The sequence below is a fragment of the Tachypleus tridentatus genome, chromosome 7, assembly GCF_004210375.1.
Source record: "Tachypleus tridentatus isolate NWPU-2018 chromosome 7, ASM421037v1, whole genome shotgun sequence".
Classification (NCBI taxonomy): Eukaryota; Metazoa; Arthropoda; class Merostomata; order Xiphosura; family Limulidae; genus Tachypleus; species Tachypleus tridentatus.
Window position 1 is genome coordinate 16,157,988 of NC_134831.1, and position 19,566 is coordinate 16,177,553.

Sequence of the window (19,566 nt, forward strand, 5' to 3'; positions counted from 1 at the left end):
AAGAGTTGGCGGTGGGTAGTTGTTGTCCCTTTAGCCTTACCCTGCTAAATTTGAGACGCCTTTGCAGATAACCCTCGCGTAGCTTTGAGCGAAATTCTAAAACAATATAAATAATCCCTGTCAGTTTGGATTAAAGTCTCTGTTAACGAAAGTACTTCTTACAAAACAAGAGACCCACGGGCTCAGTATATATAAAATGAAAGAAAAATGAGGCTTAAGTTTTTATAAATTCTGGAATTGTTTATTTTTTTTAGTGACATAAAAAACTGAAAGACGGAATTATGTGCGTGCCAAAATGTCATTAATTTGAAATCTTTAAAGCGTTCACTCGTTCTTAAGTAATGTGCTACTGATAACCTAGATATCTTCTAAAGAACTAAACCTTGACTATATGTCTTCGTTGCTTAGCTTGCTCAAGGTAAAGAGGTACTTAAGTATTAATGCGCACCATCGTAATGTTACAAAAAATAAAGATGCTAGTGTTGTATAAAGGGAAAAAAATATATATCTGGATGTTAAACATGTTTTTGAATTTTTGAAAACAGCCGTAAGACGTAGTAACAATCAAATGTTTAGGTTAAGGACGCTCGTAAGACGTAGTAACAATCAAATATTAAGGTTAGGGACGTAATGACGTCCTAAATTTTGTGTGCAGTCATATAATCGAAAGGATGTTTGTACTACAACAAGATAACACGATAATATTTTACATACACACACATAAACACATATACATAGACGTAGTATTCAAGTTTGTTTTGTTCAAGAACATGAGACATCGGTTCAGTACGAGTACACATAATCGTAATATCTAACTACACGGCCCGAGATGGTCAGCTGGTTAAACACTCGACTCCTAATCTAAGGGTCGCGGGTTCGAACCCCAGTCGCACTAAACATGCTCGCTCTTTCAGCCGTTGGGGTGCTATAGTGTTACGCTTAACGCAAATAGCCCTCGTGTAGCTTTTCGCGAAATTCAAACTCAAGAAATCTAAATATATAAGTTAAAGCGGAAATCCCCCCTTCTTGGAAGGGGGGACTCTATGTTTTAAATCGTATTCTAGATTCACCTCTAAATGATGTAAACGGTTGCACAATATTTGCAAAAGCTATGGATAACAATCAAACTGCATACTTTAAAATGAGAAAATTTATGGCTTGTTCAAAGTGAACGCAGGTTATTAGATCCATGTAGTAGGGATGTTTGTGGTCAATAATGTTATGTTCTTTTTCTTGGAAGTATGTTCTGGTAATAAAATGAACACGATATTTGTTTATTGTTTGTTAAGAAAGGGCGAGAATCGTTTTCAAGAGTTACACAGCGTTCGAAACGGTGAAACGTAAGTGTGGATAAGGGCGCAAAGAAATGTCAGACGTTTTCGATCAGTCGTCTGAATCTGGTTTCATAATTAACAGGTTTGAATAAATTATACAGTTTACAGTGACTATCAAAGTTATTTTTTGTCCCAGGTTGGGACAGCGATAACTGTACGGATTTACAAACTCAGTCGTTTGATTCCCCTAAGTACACACAGATCACCCCATGTGAATTTGCTTTTAGAAATACACAAACTAATTGTTTAGTCGTTGTTTTAATGCAATGGGATTTCAACTACGGATATAATCATCGCAAGTCCGTAAATCGGACAGCTTATTTTGTGTTATTGCTACAATAAACATCAAACATTGCAACCTAAAATATTTTAGTGATATATATATATATATATATATATTATATTATATAATATATAATATAATATAATATTATTGTCAAAATTATGTGGGTCAACAAAACATTTATTGTACTGCATTAAACCTCCCAGTAGCTCAGTGATGAAATTGAAGGCCAATAGCATTAAGGTTTCATGTTCGATCCCCATGAGGAACGAATCCCAGATAGCCTGAATAATGTAGCTTGGTACTGAAAACACAAAAGAAACAGTTTTACATTGCAGAAATATTGAAGGATGACACACCGTCCGATAAAATTAGAATGTGTCGGAAGAAGTAAATGTCCGGGTTCAAATCCTACCCAGTCTCTGTTTGTTCTTCATGAATCCTTGGCCCGGCATGATCAGGTGGTTAAGGCGCTCGAATCATAATCAGAGGGTCGCAGGCTCGAATTCACATCACACCAAACATGATCGCCCTATTAGCCGTGGGGGCGTTATAATATTACGATCACCCCACTATTCGTTGGTGAAAGAGTAGCCCAAAAGTTGGCAGTGGGTGGTGATGACTAGCTGCCTTCAATCTTGTCTTCAAGGGCTAAATTAGGGATGACTAGCACAGTTAGCCCTGGTGTAGCTTTGCACGAAATTCAAAAACAAATAAACTAATAAAAATCCTTAATATTTAAAAACTATCGCACAAACATCGATAATAAAAATTAAACAAAGATTTGCACGCATAACTTTAGTTTACGACAGAAAAAAGAAATGTGTGAGAAAACGAAACCGTATTTACATGTTTAGTGCCTAAACACAAGTGCGTAAGAATTCAGTTCAGAATATCACTTGACATGTTTTGTCCTCAGAAGCAATGGTGCATGGAGAGAGTACGCATAATTGACATCCCACAGGTACAAAAGCAGGGCGGAAAAGATAATTACACACATTGCTTTTCTGAAGTTTTTGGTGTGTTTTTTTCTTGAGAGGGTGGGGATAGGGTAAGTTGATGCGTGACTCTACATTCATCATAACTGCTGGAATCTTTGACCAAAGAAACATTTATTTATTATATGCGAGTGCAATGGTGAATATCTAAAAGAAAAGAAAAAACGACATATGACATCTTAAGTTCGTATTGATCAGTGACACAGACATTCCATAGGACACAAGCTGTTCTAAACGGATTATAGACTACTGGTTTAAAACGCTTCTCTTTTTTTTTTAATTTACTGATGTCTTTGTGGTTGTAATGGAAACTAGGGTCACAATATTTGTTTAAGTACGTCGTAACCTTTTTTATATACCGGCGCAATATAAACCTCAGGTGAGCAATGTTCAGTTATTTAAAACGGCATAGAATGAAATTGCGTTATTTGTTACGGACTGCCGTATTTTGTAATTGGTTTCTATACGGCTTTGTGGCGTCCTGTAATTTAGAAGGAAAGATACTCTGCAGTTTCCTAACGAGCTAAGTTGTTACGAACAAAATATTTATACAGCGTTCCATATATCCCTTTTTACAGCGTTTCATATATCCCTTTTTTTCTTGCTTCTATGCTATCGTTGATTTTATTTAGTATTGGTGTTTTAAGGGCTACCTAAGCTAAAATAATAAATGAGTTTTATTATATTCATCCTGGTAATTAGCATTCTTACATCCGTAATGATGCACAAGGTTTTACGTGTTTTATTAGCAGGGGGTAAAAGGTACATTTGTTTACCCACTGAGAGACGTCAGTAAGCAAACAGCGCACTCAGGCAGTGAACGTTGGCTAGCCTTGACTTTTATAGCTTCGGAAAGCAGATAAACCATTGGTAGCATTGTCTGAGATCTGTTGCTACATGTAGAAACCACGAAACACTTTGTCTGAGAGCTAAATCTCATTTTGCACTCCACTCGCATTTCATATCCCTTATGTTTCTGTTTTTCAGAGATTCGGTAACCCTAAGAACACGAGCTCTTCTAAACGAGTTATGACTATTTGCTGAACAAAACATTTTCGCTCTGCGACGTCTGTGGTTGTCAGGAAAAATAGCTTCACTGAGGCAATACTTGCGCATTAATCATTTATTCTGGCGTGATATGTAACTCTTTAACTAATAGGTGAACAGTTCTTGTTTCTTTCCATTCGACTATATTAAAAGGGTATAGCTTGGGAGAAATTCAGTTATTCTATACAAACCAACCCAGCATAATTAGTTTTCATATACCTTTGCGATATCCTGTGATTCGAAAGGATATAAATTAAATAACACCCATATTTTAACCGACCTGATTTGGATGTATTACTGTTGTAAACAACGTAACACTTTCATCGAATTTCCTTGTAAATAGTCTATTTGAGAAGCTGAGATAAGCGTTAATTACTAACGGTTTCTCAGCAGATTGTTGTGCTAAGTGTTTTGTTTTCGTCATTTCCCATTATCTTCATACATGAATGCTTCATTCTCAGAGAATAATTGAAATTACAATCCCAAGTTTATTCTAGTTAGCACGTGCTGCTTATTGGCTATACAGTTGTGATGTTACATACCATCAAACATTTTACCAACACAGCGTGCATAGTATTAGACAAACAAACCGTATCCAATATGGCGATTCACCATTTGCTATTAAATGAAGGTTACAACCCACACTCTTAGCGTCATTTGGCTTTGGAAATCTTGTAACCGCCAGGGGTCCTCTCTGGGAGGTAATGTAAACAGCTATCCTTTTAAAACGTGCCCAATGTATTTGCTTGTTAGACAAGCTGCCTTCAGATAAAATTATATTCTAATTCATTTAACAGCAAGATAAGAATAATTAATTAAATAAAATACTAAATTACAAACATTTTCTCGAAATAAAAATCTTGATTTAAAATCTAGTTATTTATTTAAGTGGTTCATTTGAAATTAACTAAATCGAGTTCTTTTGTTGAGATTTCAAATGAAATTATTTATTTAAATGATTAATTTGAAATCAACTAAATCAAGTTCTTTTATTGAAACTTTAATTGTAATTATTTATTTAAATGGTTCATTTGAAATTAACCAAATCAAGTTCTTTTGTTGAAATTTCACATGTAATTATTTATTTAAAAGATTCATTTCTTATTAAAATGTCCTCTATGTGTGTGTCTTACTCAGTTTATTAAACTAGCATAGTTTTATTTATTTCACTAATTGCCTGGAAAGTTAATTTCGCGAATTTCACTAGTGCTATTCAAGCATGCTTACAGAGAAAAAAGAAATGTAACACTCATCTTTAGTGTTTCATTTGAATGAAATATTTTGGAAAAAATTAATAGTATTGTTTAAAACAGAAATTGCATTTTTGAGAAAGGTGCAAAAATATCCAAAACATACCTTAGATTCATAATTTCACTTGTGTTAATATTCTGGTTAGGTTTGAAAACGTGTTTTAATTGCGTGTTAATTTTTTTTACTTTCAAACGGTAACGGAAATTAAAACATAGTTAACAACCGACCAGCTTTTTGCGCTACTTTTTAGCCGCTGCTGAGCGGCTCATAAAACGATTCTGTTTTTCTTTTTCCAAATACAAACTTTTAGTTCACAGCTTCGTTATCTCTTGACTTATTGACATCTAATTACAAGTTTGGACTCAGGTGGTCAAACCCTTTCGATTGATCTCTTTGATCATGCCTCAGGGTCTCATAGATTGATTTATTATAATCCTGTCTCAAAGAACTTCAATTTGAGGGGAAGCTCGTAAATAGTCTGATGAGTAATAAAAATTGAATCGGATATGCGCGCACAGAAATATTGCTAAAGAAAGGGTAACAAAGTTCTCACAGATTAATGTACACTAATCTTTCCTAAAAGAATTTCAAGTACTGCGGCTATTGAGGATTCCCTCTTGATTATTAAACACAAAGCTACATAATGGTTTATTTTCGCTGCTCACCACCATCGTCGAAGCCAATTTGTGGCAGTACAAGCCCTCAGATTTGGTGCTGAGTCATCGGGGGAGACTGAATATGAGAACCTTGTTGTGTGGTTCTTTCCAGGAACAATGAAAAGTGTACACATATGGTAGACCGCTTCCACATACATTCTAATTACTAATTAACATTTTTATATACGTATATTTTAAGTACGGCTGACTTCAGCGGGTCCCGACTGCAAAAATCTTTCAAACAAATATATTGACCAGCATAAGTCTTTAATTATTAACCGTATACAATATATAATACACGAGTCTTTTTGTTAGTAATGTAGCGAACAGAAATAGGGAAAATTCCAAGGCTGGAAAACATTCAGTTTTGATTAAACTGTTAATAAGGTATTTCTGATTAAGGTTATGGTTATGTCGGGGGTGGTGGTGAAATATACTCATTCCTCATTGAGTCCTGCTGTTGATTTAGTTTGTTTGTTACAATTAGAACCTCCTGACACTTGCACATGTTGTTCATTGCAAACTGCCAGCTCTGTACATGCATAAGGTTTGTCAGCGTCAAACGAACGTTATCAATTTGAAAAATCTTCTCTGATGCTGGGACAATAGCACTGACTACATGCCTGCAAATGGGTTTGTTTGATATACCCTATCAATTGTTGTCAACGGCGGGTCAAGACAATACAATCCCATCTTAATGTTCCACGTAAAATATCGTACCTCGGACATTATATAACGTGACTGTAATATACCATCGTATTTTACGACACATCTTGAACAAAGAAAAAAGAAAAGAAAAACGTAAACAGTGAAGAACTAAATACAAGAGAAGAAAAATACTAAACATTTACTTATTTGTTATCATTATTTTACCACATGGTGTCTGTCGGTCTGCTTTTCCAATGGGGTAGTTAGTAACTGAGGCAAAAAACTGTTGGTTTGCACAATGCAAAAAAGATAAATACATACGTTTTGGGGAAGACCTAAGAGTTATAATACGCTGTGTTCGCGATTTGTTAAATACAGTTTTTAAGGGTGATATAGATTAAGAACAAACGATTAAAAACGTTTGTTAACATTTAGTTTTCGAAAATAAATAATCCGAAGGTATGGAATTAAGATAACAACTAAAATAAAAAATGTGTATGAAACGTAGAACAAGGTTTTGTTTTTTTAATTTCACGCAAAGCTACACGAGGGCTATCTGCGCTAGCCGTTCCTAATTTAGCAGTGTAAGACTAGAGGGTAGGCAGCTAGTCATCACTACCCACCGCCAACTCTTGGGCTACTCTTTTACCAACGAATAGTGGGATTGATCGTCACATTATAACGCCCCCACGGCTGAAAGGGCGAGCATGTTTGGCGCGACCGGGATGCAAACCCGCGACCCTCAGATTACGAGTCGCACGCCTTAACACGCTTGACCATGCCAGGCCCGTAGAATAAGGTAAAACTTTGTATGAAACATAGAACACGGTACTGTCAAAAATATCCATTCGGCTGCCGAACTAAGACAAGTCTCATCGTTGGGTAAATACGTCTGATTAGAAAAGAAAGACTGAATTCTAAATTCCAATTCATGCATTTTACTAACAACCATTCTCGATGAATTATGACTTTAATTAGTTCCTCTGTTGGCCGGAAGGGTCTGTACTGTGTAATGTATTTCAAAACCAGTGACGTCGAAAGCCAGACATGCATTGCTGAAGATTCTGTCGTTGAAGTCAGTACAACCATAACAGTCATTCAACCTATCAAAGTTATCAGTGAAAAGTAGGAGAGCAATTAGGTGCTCATGCAACCTAAAATAGGAGGGCTATTCGGTGCTCTTACGCAACATAAAGTAGGAGTGCAATGAGGTGTTCATGTACAACCTAAAGTATGAATGCAATTAGGTGCTCTTACGCAATCTAAACTAGGAAATTCTACTGAACACTGAATCGCTTTATAGACTACATAAAAAAACAACAACAAATATTTAACTAACATGAATCTTTGGTGAATTTCTAATGTAAAAATTTGGTTTCGTTGTCTACGATGACACAGCACAGATATCTCATTGCTTAACTTTATACTTTACAAGGGTAAACAAATTTTGACAAACATGACCGACAATTTGAACTAATTTTGTGAAGATTTAACCTCAAAATTTTCTACTATCAACTAGTAAAACAGAAAATATACCATAAAAATGTCATGTAGAAAAGAATACATTTAAATCGACAACTGTAAGCGTTCTGAACCCTTGGTAACGTCTGACGTATATTTTGGCACGATAATATTAAAATAATATTATAAAAAAAAACACGTTGACGAAGACAGGAAGGTGTGAATAATAAAATTACATAACTACATAACCGACAACTAATGCTTTGTTTTATATGAGAGTAGAAAAATTATTGTTTTCTTTTGGATTGTTAACGCAGTTAGTATTGTTGATGTATATCTTTTACATACTTTAATAGTGAGGATAGTAAAGTTAGTGTATTTGGTAAGGAAGATTTTGTCTTCAGTTAAGAAAGTTTTAGGCCCGGCATGTCCAGGTGGGTTAAAGTGTTCGACTCGTAATCTGAGGGTCACGGGTTCGAATCTCCGTCTCTCCAAACATGCTCTGCCTTTCAGCCGTGAGAGCGTTATTATGTACGATCAATCCAATTATACGTTTGTAAAAGAGTAGCTCAAAAGTTGGCAGTGGGTAGTGATGACTAGTTGTCTTCTTCCTTATCTTACAATGTTAAATTAGGGACGACTAACGCAATTAGCCCTTTTGTAGCTTTGCACGAAATTCAAAACAAGTAGCCCATAGGTCAGGAACAAAACCAAATATTGGATCTGGGACTATCATACTATAGAAAAACTAGATGTAAACTTACTAGCTTTTATTGAATTGTTTTAGGAGAAACAATTTCATAAAGTTTGTCAACTTGTTAGATTAATATGCGATCAACGATATAAGATCATTTTAGATTTATTTGTTTTTAAGCCATTTAAAACGTTTCTTTTTGCGACGTGTATTACATATCATTATCGTTGATGCTTTTGTTTCCATCGGAAACTGTCAGCGTTTTATGTATATGTGTGGGATGATAATTATTCTATAGTAGGTGTCTGTGATTTGTTGGCGATAACTCCTACAATAAACGGACAGCACACACTCCAGTTGATTTAAAATAATATATTCTCTAAATAATTCTCTTTTCTTGTTAAAAGCACACTTAGACTGACTCAATTACTTTAGAATCCTATTGACTAGATGAACTACTTTTCTCTACTCTTATTACAATAGTATCAGTGAACAATTTACTTACGTTACCCCGCGAGTAACAACAGTTGTATCCAGAACATTAAATAATTGTCTTCTTTTCGTCAAAGTCCACACAAGCGAGTTCAATTACTTTAGAACACTCTTCGGCAAGACAAATTATTCTCCTTATCTCTATTAAACTACAAAACTCACTTTAAAATATCGTCCATTACGACTAATCACTCACACACTGGCTAACTTCTCGTTTGCTTTTGCTAACTAATTTACCGACTGAACTTTTCTTGATATAATTTTATGTTATTTGTACGCACTTGGTCGCCTTTCTTTATTCATTGCTCAACTGAGACCTCGAATTTTCTCTGAGCTGTGCAAGCGACACTGTAAAGTAACAATATTCACTTAAGATAACGAAAAAAGTACCGAAGATTTGAGCAACGTGACGTGTACATTAGTGAAGCCTAGACAACAATACACTTGCAAATACAACGTACGATTCGTACAGAGTTGCTCAAGAAAATTTGCTACAACTAACGCTTTCAAAATAACCCAGCTTCAACAGTCTTATCTTAAGAACTAAACTATCGTTAAATATTAAGTCACAAAATAAATTAAAGAACAACGCTTGCACTAAACATTCTTCTATATCCAACAGAAACTCAAAATATTAACAGCTCCACAATTTAGATATTCTAGTCGGCTATTTAAAGTAATTTCTACCAGTTATCTTATACTGATTTTCTGTTTAAGTTGGTACGTAACTCTAGGTTTTTACACTATCGACAATCGTCATTGAAGCCAGATTATTATTATTATATCGAATCATACATCCCAAATCTATAAGCTCGTATGCTTCTAACGTCAAACACAATACATACAATGCAGACATTTCACTAGGCCCTTTCAAGTGAATAAAAACAGTGTGACCCGATCCATATAGATAATGAACATAAAAAGTAATTTATTCGTACGCTGTTACAAGTGGTTAAAGCAAACGTATGTAGGTTGTAAAATAGAACACAAGTTTTTCAGTCTGAGCTTTATGTTCATTATTCATCTGAATACACGGTTTTATCCAAACTATTTTTTCATACACTTTACGACCCTACGTTTAAGTTACCGGGCTCAAGATTCTCATAAGAATATTTGTTTTGGAATTTCGCGTAAAGCTACACGAGGGCTATCTGCGCTAGCCATCCATAATTAAGCAGAGTAAGATTAGAGGAAAGGCAGCTAGTCATCACCACCCTCCTCCAACTCTTGGACTACTATTTTCCCAACGAATAGTGGGATTGACCGTCACATTATAACGCCCTGACGGCTGAAAAGGTAAGCATGTTTGGTGTGACGGGAATTCGAACCCGCAACCTTTAGATTGCGAGTTGAGTGCCTTAACCACTTGGCCATGCCGGGGCCTAATTATATGAGATTGTTTTTGATGCACAATGGGCTATCTGCGTACGAAAGGATTAAACGCCCGATTTTAACGTTATAAGCTCTCGAGTTTACTGCTGTGCCAGTGAACACAGCCAAAGGTAAAATAAACTAAACATCATAAACTTACTTCTAAAAACATGTCATTCGGTGCTCGCAGATACGCTGTTTTATTAGAGAAATATTTTCGAATATGCATCTAACTTGTATCTTGGCATAATATTCTCTGAAAGATATTTAAAAACGCTATTTATACGTCATACTAAATGTGATATTCGTATCTGTCACATTCGAAATGTGTTAAATGCTGTGGTGTTGAGAATGTAAAGCCATATTAGACTATCTGCTGTGTCCACCACAGGGAAAGGAACCCCGAATTTTAGCTTTGTGAATCCGTATGTTTCCTAGTGTTCCACCGAGGGACCACGTATGTTGAACGAGATATATTTGTTTTAAAGAGTCTACTATGTCGAATGGCTTAGAAACTTATGCAACCTTTATAACAGAAAACTCAGTTTTCCATATTGTTCTCATATAATATGATGTTGTGTAAAAATTGTAAAATATTGTTTAATAGCGTGTATTAAAGCCTAAAAGATGTAACGATTGAGCCAGTACTGTATCCCTCCTGCTAGTAGCTTTTATCAAGACTTACAAAACACTACGACGTATTCCAAACTATTAAGTTTTGGTGAACCAGTGAACAAACAAATTTGATTTATATATTCACATGTTCCAGCGTCCTCTGCTGGATGACTGTTTGAAATTTATTATTATAAATTGCTAGAAAAATATAGTGTATTTTAATGTATAATATAAAAAAAAAGTTTTCGATGAGGTAGTGGGTAATTATCATAATATATAAAAAGAAAAATCCTGTGTCTAGTGCCTTTAGTAGGCTTAAAGAAGTAATTACAATATATGAATCCCATCTCAATATTTTAAAATAATCTAACAAGCCAGCTAAGAAATATATAAAAAAATAGATCTTTCACGAAATTTCACACTGACCAAGTTCCGGTTGGAGAATTAAATAATCACGAAGACACAAATTTACATGACACTCTATAGCAAATAGAAAATATTATTGTATTGTATACTCTCACCTAGACATAATTGTTTGATAAAGATTCAACTGCTCCGGCATGGCTAGATGGTTAGGGCTCTCGACTCGCAATTGGCGAGTTCGAATTCCCACAACACCAAACATGCTCGCCATTTCAGCCATGAAGGCGTTATAATATGATAGTCAATCCCACTATTCGTGAGTAAAAGAGTAGTCCAAGAGTTTGCGGTGTGTTGTGATGACTAGATACCTTTCCCTTAGTCTTACACTTTTAAATGAGAGACGGCTAGCGCAGATATCTCTCGTGTAGCTTTGCGCGAAATTCAAAACAAATAAACAAACGAAAGATACAACTTTAATATCTTATAGACTTATTAAAATATACTAACCGCGGCCCACTAAACATTTGATGTAGTTTCCATGCTCTTCGCTGGTATTTTCCAATTATTATCATGTACGCCATTTAAGCTTCACTTTCTTGCTGACATTATGTTTTAGATAGATAGATCCTGGTTTATTTGAAAAACAGTTTACTTGGTCAGAGAAACAAACTCACAGAGACGTAAGTTTATTTAGTAAAACTATGCATACGTAACTTTAATTAATAAAACTACCCGTGAAATAAACAATAATGCAAAGTAATGATATTTATAATAGTGCATAGAGAATAAAACAATTATAGGCATTTTGTGTAGAATTGTTTTACCTGTTGAAACGAAGAACCTCACAAGAACGACTGCTATAACCTATAGCAGAGAAAAAAGTAGATAAAAGGTGTTTATAGCAGTCTATGAAATTAACCTAAGCTAAATTATTGCACAGTAAAGTAAATATAAAGTTGTAATGAAGACAAATTTAGCTGATTATGCAGAAACGTCTGAATGCGTGTTGACTAAGTGATAAGCACACGGTTTTGAATGAATGACACAAGGGTATTTTAGACTTAAATAAGTCGAGAAAACCCATACAAATTGTATTTAGTATAATGGTCATTTTTTTTAGGAGACTACATGCAGGTTAAATGTTATCTGTGTGAAATACTTTGCACATAAACAAACTAAAATTCAAATCGAGCCACTCGTCACGTGATGACAACTGTATTGTGCAATAGTGAACTTACTATATTCGTTGGATTGAAATGTTTGACTGAGCAAAAAAAAAAAAAAACAATAGTAAAGTGATTCTGAAGTGAAAATTCAATATGCCATCGGGATTCCTCGGACAAAGAACCTTCTGGACAAACAAACGCAAACGTATTATTTATATAGATTAGTTACTCTAAAGAAATGAAAATTCAACTGGGTTTAGAATCCGTGACTCCGTTCATTGCAATGTTAGCTGCGGATTTATTTTAAGGCTAATTATAATGGTGTAAAGCATACTCAACAAAAATTAAATTTTATCTGAGTAATGAAAAAAAATTCTACTGATCATTTTTAGTGGACCACATACTTCAAAATTTCAAGAGTTAGTTCAAACGAATCACAAGTTACATTTCATTCTATTACGCCCTAGATCGTTTTTAATACGGACGTCACAAAATAACTCTAACTAAAAACATCAAAGCAAAATTGACAAATAGTACCCTTTCAAAGGCACCAAAATTTAACAACAGATGGCAACTCATGGCATAGAAACTCTTCCTGTTTTTGTGAAATAAATTAGAAAGAAACAAAAAAGCACTGCACACATTACAATATTTGACCAGTGTTTTATTAACACTAGGTCTAAAACACACTCACGCTGCTCTGGCTCAAACATTTATAACTTATATACATACTAGTAGAAACCTATTAAACATTTTTTGTCAACTTAGATTCTTTATTGCAATAGTACTTCTTCAAACACAGGATTTCTAAAATAATAAAAATAATTCAAATCGTAGACACCGAAATCTTTAAGTCTACTTGTCCTAGGCCTATCATTAGTTAAGCTTTAATTAAGTGCAACTTTCACTTAGAGTTAAACTTTACCGTACTTATAGATATTAAGGTGTGTGTGCGTGTTCAGGATGGTCAAAACCTAGTATTATGAAATACGAGGAGGAGGGGACGCCACGAATAACCAGTTTTGTTTTATTGTTTATAATTTTCAAAATATATATCTGTTTTTGATAAAGTATACAATATCTATGATGCGCATGATTTCCCTTTAAAAACTTCTTTCTTAGTAAATTGTGACTGAAGTTCGCAAAATGTGAGTAAAAATGATTATGTGTGAAAAGGGTTTAAAGAGTCTATCTTTATTAATATAAAATTATGGTAAAAATGTGTTTTATCTTATAAAATATGAACGTTCTGTAGATGGTGGACGTGAAACAATCAGTCATGAGTTTTGCTAAGCCTAAAATCCGCTTATTAGTTTAAGTAAGATTAACAGTGAATTAGTAAAATGTTGATTCTCGAGCCTAGAGCTTCAATTTCAGTGTCAGACCTGTCAGGAAATGCCTACGTGCTCTACTACCCCTCTATCCATAAAGTAAACAGGCCTTGTAACTTTTCCAGCTACCTACGCATCTAGATGTAGAAAACGTAGGTAGACAGACCATGAGTTGCCCTTGACATTGGTTTCCGTAGATTGGTTTGGTTGGTTGGTTTGGTGTTTTATGGCGCAAAGCAACTAGGCTATCTGCGCCAGATTTCCCTAGAAAGACCTCGTGAAATAATAATTAAAAGAAAAACTCTAAAGGCTTAGCTCATTGATTTTTCATATTATGATTAGGAATATGCAAGTAAAGATCACATATGGATAATTATGCTTTTAACAATTAATTTTACAAGGTGATGTATATAAAATATAACACGAGTTTTATGTGTCACGGTCGACTGCTAATCAAAAAAGCTAATGACATGTCAAGACCGACGAATTCCAAAAGGTAAAATTAAAGTACACTGACACATATTTTAATTAAAAACTTAAGTTCTGTAAAAGTGAATTAATTACCTATATACGACTTATATTAGTATCCGGGTAACAACTGAAAGTTAATAACTATCTTGTAAACAGAACAAACTTTTTTACAAACAAGTCGTTTTCAACTTCTACATTAATTACATTATCCAGATATATTAAAAGCCGAATTCTAAGATGTTGTTTATTTTATTTTGTTATTTTTGAGTATTATAACATGATGCTGAGAGTTAAGGGTTTTTGAAGTTGAATTGTTTCAGTTTTCATCATTATTGAAAATACAAAAATAATCTACAGAGTAACTTTGATTAAAAGCGGCCTCTGTAGCTCAATTTTTTCCATTCAAATACATATATTATTTTTCTATTTGCTTTATGTTCATCACATTACCTGCAAGTGTTTATATGCATTAACTGTGTGATACGAATCGTTTAGGAAATTCAAGAGGTAAGTTAAAAACGTGTGTTGATTAGATTTAGCTTCACTGGTGTATATCTAGTTCTAGATATTTTCTGCACGACTAACCATATTTGTATGCAAGCGGGTTTTCTCAGGCGATTGTTCGTATTACGTTTAGTAATACATTCTCTAATGTCATGCGATCCTTTATCAGGCGAAATCCAGCTTACCAGATAAGCTCTTAAGCTGAGTAACGTAAGGACATTGCTTGATATTGTTTCTTGCTAAGCCTATTGACTACCATTCAACAGGTGTATTTCAATAAATCTTTCAGGTAATATAAAAGCACTTGTTACAATTATGGGCAAAATCTTATTTTTATTTTATTTGGTTAACTTTATTAAACGTTTGAAAGTTACTAGTCGCATTTATTAAAAAAATTTGATAACGTTTAAAATTGCAATAAGGACTATTTTTGTATTTACAAAAGCTAAATTATTATTATTATATTACAAATGCAATATTACCTTCCTAATAACGCGCAAAACGTAATGTATACTAACGAGGCGACAATCAGTCCAGACATAAACCTGTTTGGTAATTTTACACTACGTACGATTCCAAGCTAAATCTCGATGTGTTTCGAGGCTGAAATTTAAAAGAAATCAGAACTACGTGACTTGTGTGTTTGTTTTGAATTTCGCGCAAAACTATTCGAAGGCTATCTGCGCTAGCCGTCCCTAATTTAGCAGTGTAAGGCTAGAGGAAAGGCAGCTAGTCATCATCACCCACCGCCAACTATTGGGCTTCTCTTTTATCAACGAATAGTTGGTAAAATGCCGGGCCGACATGTGTGTAAATAATTATAAATGCAACAGTACTATCCGTTGTATGTCCATATAACTATTTCGCAAGTTGTGTATTGATGTTCACCAAAATTGGTATGAAGGTTCATTGGGTCCTCTTCAGTAGGACAGCAATAGGCTTATAGACTTGCATCAGCATTCGTTTTCTCACGGTAGACAACAGATAGCTGAATGTGACTTTGCTCTAAAAAACAAACCTTTTCAGTCCAGTGCTATATTTATATACATGTGATGTGGCCCGGTATGCCCAGATGGTTAAGAAGCTTGACTCGTAATCTGAGGGTCGCGGGTTCGAGTTTCTGTCTCATCAAACATACTCATCCTTTCAGCCGTGGGAGCGCTATAATCTTACGGCCAATCCTACAGTTCGTTGGTAAAAGAATAGCCCAAGAATTGGTGGTGGGTGGTGATGACTAGCTGCCTTCCCTCTAGTCTTACACTGCTAAATTAGGGACGGCTAACATAGATAGCTCTCCAGTAGCTTTGCGCAAAATTAAAAATAACAAACATTTGGCGTTGTTCCATTATTGTAGGTTTAAATCTTAAATTGGTGTATATATGGTATTGTGTATATTTAGCTTTAGTACATGTCCTTCTTTCAAAGATTAACTTGCTATCTCTGGATAGTTGTTTTGAATTTACTATCAAGCAGTATCGAAACTTATAGGACAGAAACATATTTCACTTAATTTGTTTTTTAAATTATTTCTACAATGCTAAGTATATGAACGACAACAATAATAACCAGTAATCCGTAATGGGCTGGGGGTTGCTTGTTTACAACCATTTATATCAAAATATGTTCTTTTCAAACGGAGTGAATGTCCTGTTTCGAGGATAAGGTAAAGAGATAGAACAAGGCTGTTTCGTAGCAGTTAACCACGATAGTGAGAGCAGAAAAACATCGAAAATGGACACACTGGGAAGCGGGAAATACATGTTTCTAAGCTTCACCTAGCGGCAATTCTGAGTACACTAAATAAGAAAGAGACCACCAACCGTTCCAACCCTAGTCTGATTTCAATTAGTGACAACATAATGCAACAGGTTAGGCTGTTTAGGTTTAGCATCGATTTCCTATTCAATATGCTTGAGGCTTTTTTTTTTATCGCAACTTGTCTGTATGACTTCTAAACAGGTCAGCGTTACTCCACGCTGCGGGTTTGTTTACACCCTTCATAATGTATTACAAGATTATATTTTTCTTATCAAAATACACATAAATATATATATATATACATATATTTTTATATATATTTATTTATATGTACACTAAAAGCACTTCCTACTACTATTACACTTTTCTCTACACAGCCAAAGTTTCAAATCTATTTCAGTTACTGACTTAATATTCATTACAGCTTTACAACTGTCGGAAACAGTCGCTGTATAATACGCTAAATACGAAGTGTGAAGTTTGTTTATTCCACAATACTCATCCATCTCCTGTATTAATTGGTTAGTACAGCAAAAACCATACTTTAAGTATACGGGTGTTTTGATTGGTTAAATTCTTGAAATAGGTGATCTTACGTCACTGGATAAAGTGTTTTAGGTCAGTTCATAAGCGCAGTTAGTAACAGATGAAATGTGTGAGCAAATAAACGTATCTAGTGTGAAATGTTCTCAGTACATTAATTCTCATTGTTAAGGTAATATTATATTAGCTAAGTTATAGAACGTGATATTTTTCATAACTATTAAGCTTCGTTATTTCTGTATATTTATTTGGTAGGTAAAGTAAGTTTTTAAATCGCTAGTCTTCTAAATATTGCATCACGACAAGAAACTTCATCAAACAGTGTGATACACTCAGCTTTGACAAAACAAAACACATTAATGTCTCACATGTTTTAAGACTGTCACGTAATACGTTTTACCAGGTTGAGCAATGGCTTCACAGTAAATACTGCACTATAACTATACTTTCACATTAACCACCTTTATAAATTCTGGATTTTGTATTTACAAAAATAAAAAAGTAGCCTGTTTACCGAGAAACGCCGTAAACGTAATTTTCTCTTCCAAAAATTCGTAGATGGATAAGTTTTGTTAGACACGACATTATACAGGCGTGATCAGTTACCCAATCCTCACCATGAATGCCACGACTATTTACTGATGAACAGTGACCTCCATACAAACGTATAATCGCTGTTCCCCATTGTTACATGAAAAGACGCGGCAATGGACGAGGAATGCGTTCGCCACCCTGCACGTACAGAATGGTCAGTAACCATCAGGATCGAAAAAGAATTTTACCACGCGACATCATACATCCGGGAACACACAAGAGTTGGAAAGTAAGTGAAAAACTGTGTTTTCTCTGAAGTAGGATGTAGCAACAATGTTATTATTCTTCATACGTATTAGTTTTGATCGTCACTTCAAATTCTATCGCAGTTTGGAAGAACAAAAACCAAAAATCTGATTTGAAAGAATACGGAATATGTGGGAAAGTTTCGTTTTAGAATTGGTTTGGTTTGTTTTGAATTTCGCGCAAAGCTACACGAAGGCTATCTACGCTAGCCATCCCTAATTTAGCAGTGTAAGACAAGAGGGAAGGCAGCTAGTCATCACCACCAACCGCCAACTCTTGGGCTACTCTTTTACCAACGAATAGTGGGATTGACCATCATATTATAACGCCCCCACGGCTGAAAGGGTGAGCATATTTGGTGTGACGAAGATTCGAACCCGCGACCCTCGTATTACGAGACGAGTGCTTTAACCAGCTGGCCATGCCGGGCCTCCTTCAAGGAAACAGTATAGTAAATTTCGTCTTCCCATGACGTATTTGCATACCAACTTTGAGAATCTCAATTATGTTGGTCTACAATTTTAAACAGTTCTGTTAATATAAAAAATTAACTTGGTATTCTAAACATTGTTTAATGTGAAGAACTGAGTTGTGACCAATGACATTTTTTCTTCATTTCACCTTTCCATTGTATAATTTTTTTGCTCATAGTGAATACTAAGCACGTTCACACCAACAGTATGTTTGATATTTTTCAGTGTGATATAGGTCGAGCTTATCTCTCTTTGGTTAATTTGTATTCAGGGTCACTGAAAAGGAATGAAATTCTCCGAAACTAGTATAACCAAATAACACATGTTGAGCATAGCGTACATTGAACTGGACCTCCCTTGACCTTAGACCTCGAGATTAAATAATTTTCGGAATACCAAGTTTATTTATTTTATCTGCTGTTGTGCAGCTATAGAATGTGAAAAACTGAATAGTAGTCAATGACACTTTTATTTCACTTCGCCTGTCCAGTGTATAGGTTCTACTCAAAGTGAATACAAACCACGTTCACAAGAACATTATACATCTTACACACGAGCTACGTCAAGATAATAGGACCAAATACATGTAATACGAAAAACAGAAAGAAAATGCGTGTTATGTTTTTCTTTAAGATTTTCTGGCATATTTGCTGAGTAAAACAAAAACAAGAAAACCCGATAACGATTTATTCTGAGAAATATATAAAGACTTAAAAAGAGCACGAAATACATTTTTAAGTGTTTCGTGTGAAGCTTTTCTTCTTGATTAACAAACATTTTCTGGAATAATAGAAATGAAAAACATAACGTGCTTGAGGCCTTCAAGTAAAGGCAGATTGGAAAACATTATCAATAAATAACGGTCTTACCTTTACTTGACGATTAATCCTTTCAAAGTGAAATCCCGTATCATAAGTACAGTTAACCTCATTCCATTTCAACTAACGTATGCACCACACTTGGTCCCACACTCGCTATTGAGTGAATGAAGATGTGGTCGTAGGCTCATTCAATGCCTGTCAGTTCGCATAGGATGCTAATGCGCATGTCTGTGACGTAACCATAGCGTCGTGTTTGCCCCAAACAACAACGTGACCACTCGCGACTTCTTTCTCATACAGGGTGTATTATCAAGTAATGTCGGTGAAGGTTTGTAGTTAATACTGGTACATGAGTATACGAAAATACTCTGAAAGGATATCTTTCGCTGTTTTTCAAATATTGAATCTGGGAAACGCTGTTTCCAATACATTTAAAACGTATCAAT

The 19,566-nt window shown here is 34.8% G+C and overlaps 1 protein-coding gene across 4 annotated transcripts in view; it reads right to left on the reverse strand.

Moving 5' to 3' along the window:
- Positions 1–19,295, reverse strand: part of LOC143255199 (protein TANC2-like) — a 113,800-nt gene extending 94,505 nt beyond the window's left edge. For 3 of the 4 annotated variants that reach the window (XM_076510479.1, XM_076510478.1, XM_076510473.1), the window contains exon 1: positions 19,169–19,295. The gene's annotated coding sequence lies outside the window, so the exon portion shown is untranslated. The remainder of the gene's footprint in view (positions 1–19,168) is intronic. The other variant, XM_076510477.1, reaches the window with a different exon arrangement.
- Between the last annotated feature and the right edge of the window lie 271 nt (positions 19,296–19,566).